Raw genomic sequence first — 2,837 nt, 5'->3', positions numbered from 1 at the left:
GTTTGCTCCTTCGCCAGTACTAGAAGTAGCTCCTCTAGGTGCCGTCCTATCTGGGGAAGAAACTGACGAAGATTGGGCCCTATTGCCCAGATCCCACTACCCTGCCTGTTCTTTGGGCACTCCTTCATGAAGTGTCCCTCTTGTCCACACTTAAAGCAACCTGTCTGGCCCTGATGACACTTCCCTGGGTGGGTTCTATCACACCTAGCACATGTAGGAGCCTTACTACCCCGTAGCACCATACTGCCTTGAGGATAGGCAAGTCTAGCCCTAAAACTATAGGAATCTCTATTATACCTATCTTTGTTCTTAGGTGCAGGTGCACTAGCAGATGGTGGAGCATGCCCCTTCTGTTTCTGTGGGAGGGATGACTGATTAGCATCATTCTTTTGTTGCCTGAACTCGTCCCCTACTATCTTAGCCCTCTTATCCTTAAACTCTTCTCTATCCTTCAACTTATTCTCCTCAACTTGTTGTAAATGGATCATAAATCTTGCTAGGTCAATATCCCCTATTAGCATAGCTGCCTTGCCTTCCTTTCTTAACTGACGGGATAACCCAACAACATATAAACTCATTCTACTCCTTATGTCCACAACCATCTCCGGAGCATAGCGGGAAAGTTGTGTGAACTTCAGACTGTACTCATGAACACTCATAGACTCCAGATTAAGGGTGAGAAACTCTTTTATCTTTGCCTCTCGTAACTCACGAGGAAGGAAACGCCCCATGAGAGTACTCTCAAACACAACCCAACTCACTACTGGCACATCCTCAGCCCTATTCTTTTTCTATTGGTCGAACCAGATTCTAGCAACACCCTTCAATTGGTACGTATTTAGTTCCACCCTCTCCGACTCAGCAACATGCATCACATCAAATACCCTTTTAAGCTCCTCAATGAAATTCTCCGGATTCTCAGTGACAATTGAACCTGTGAAGCTTGGTGAGTTCATCCTTAAGAGTTCACGGATCCTTGAAATATCAACCACTTCGTGTCGATTATCTCTCTGTCCAACAGGATAGTTCGCAACTTGACTTAACATCTGGATAACTTCACGAAAATCAGCATATTTGATCTCTTCTTGGGTTTGCACTTCTTGGGCACTTGGTAACTCGTGTTCCTCAATACTCCTCATAGCTGGATGAACTCTGACTGCTCTTCGTGGAGGCATAATCCTCTAAAAACACACGTAAACACGAATTAGAAGGAAACTTTTTAGAGATAAACTTTAACGCACGAGATGAGTGTGAAAGAAGTGAGAAATCTTCCTAAATGTTGCAGCCTCCCAATTATAGATGTGGCGCGCTTCATACCGATAACTAGGACTCTACAGACACGGCTTCATAGACTCCCTAGGACTCTTGAGCTCTGTGCTCTAATACCAAGTTTGTCACGCCCCGAGCCTACACCCTGGGCGGGACCGACACTTGGAGACCATTGCTGGCCCCAAGCGAACCCTTGACCTGGCTTTCTTAACTCAGCGGAAACTTAACTCGACAGCATAACATAATGCAATGAAAGGTTATAAAACAACCAACTGATAAAAATCTGGCCAAAAAGGCAACTCGAGTCTCAAAATAGAATATTATATATATACATAGATGAGAGACTCAATACTAACTGACTGACTGTCTATGCAGCCTCTACAATACTGAGATGGATGTTGGGACAGACCCCGCAACATCCTAATAAAACAAAACTAAGAGAACAAACACTGAGTCCTCCGGAAAGCAAGGAGGCTCACCACTGACTCTGGAGTGCTCAAGTGGATCAACGGCGTGCTGGGTGCTGACCCTAGGTACCTGCGTCTACATCATCATAAGATGCAGGCCACCTGGCATCAGTACATTGAATGTACGAATATGCGAGCTGGAAAGCTAAACAACAACTTAAGCTTGAAAGGGATACAAAAGAGAACTTACCTTGGCTCTGTTCAACTCATGAATAACCGAACTCAATATATATAGCAATAAGACACATGCAATATATAAAGCCTGTAAAACTCTTAAAACATGACGTAAATATCATATTTATAATATCATGAAAATACCATGCTTTCTCTCAAAGTCTACCTGTGCAATGCATGAATGAAGTCCCATACTCCCATATATACTAAGCAGAACTCCTCGAGGAACCATGCAATTTCTACTGCGGGAGTTTCTCTAACCGACAACCACCACTATGAAACTAAGTGGTGATACAACATTTTACCTCACGTTGCCCAAGGACCATCCTATACCTTGCCGTGATATAGGAAGCTAGTGATACAACATTTTACCGCACGTTGCCCAAGGATCATCCTATACCCTTGCCGTGATATAGGAAGCTAGTGATACCACGTTTTACCTCACGTTGCCCAAGGACCATTCTATGCCTTGCCGTGATATAGGAAGCTAGTGATACAACATTTACTATCACGTTGCCCAAGGACCATCCTATACCTTGCCGTGATATAGGAAGCTAGTGATACCACGTTTTACCTCACGTTGCCCAAGGACCATCCTATACCTTGCCGTGATATAGAAGCTAACTTTACTAATGGATCCACCAGCTTAACTTTACGGAATCATCTAAAAAGTATGACCCGTTAACTCCCATGTTGGCTACATGGTTCTTATGGAGAGTTGAGTTTAATATGAACTCGCGTCCCCAAATCGGTGCTCGATACTACTCCCAAAATACTTTAGCTCATAAGTGTTTTAAACACATATTTCTTTAGTTTGAGATAATTACTCAAAATCTAGCCCAAAGGCTCACTTGGAAACGATGTTCCTTTTCTTGAAAACTAGCCCTAAGGCTCTTTTAGAATCATAGTTCCTTCCTTACTCAAATG

The sequence above is a fragment of the Solanum tuberosum genome, unplaced genomic scaffold, assembly GCF_000226075.1.
Source record: "Solanum tuberosum cultivar DM 1-3 516 R44 unplaced genomic scaffold, SolTub_3.0 scf00236, whole genome shotgun sequence".
Classification (NCBI taxonomy): Eukaryota; Viridiplantae; Streptophyta; class Magnoliopsida; order Solanales; family Solanaceae; genus Solanum; species Solanum tuberosum.
Note: the sequence above shows the minus strand (reverse complement) of the source record.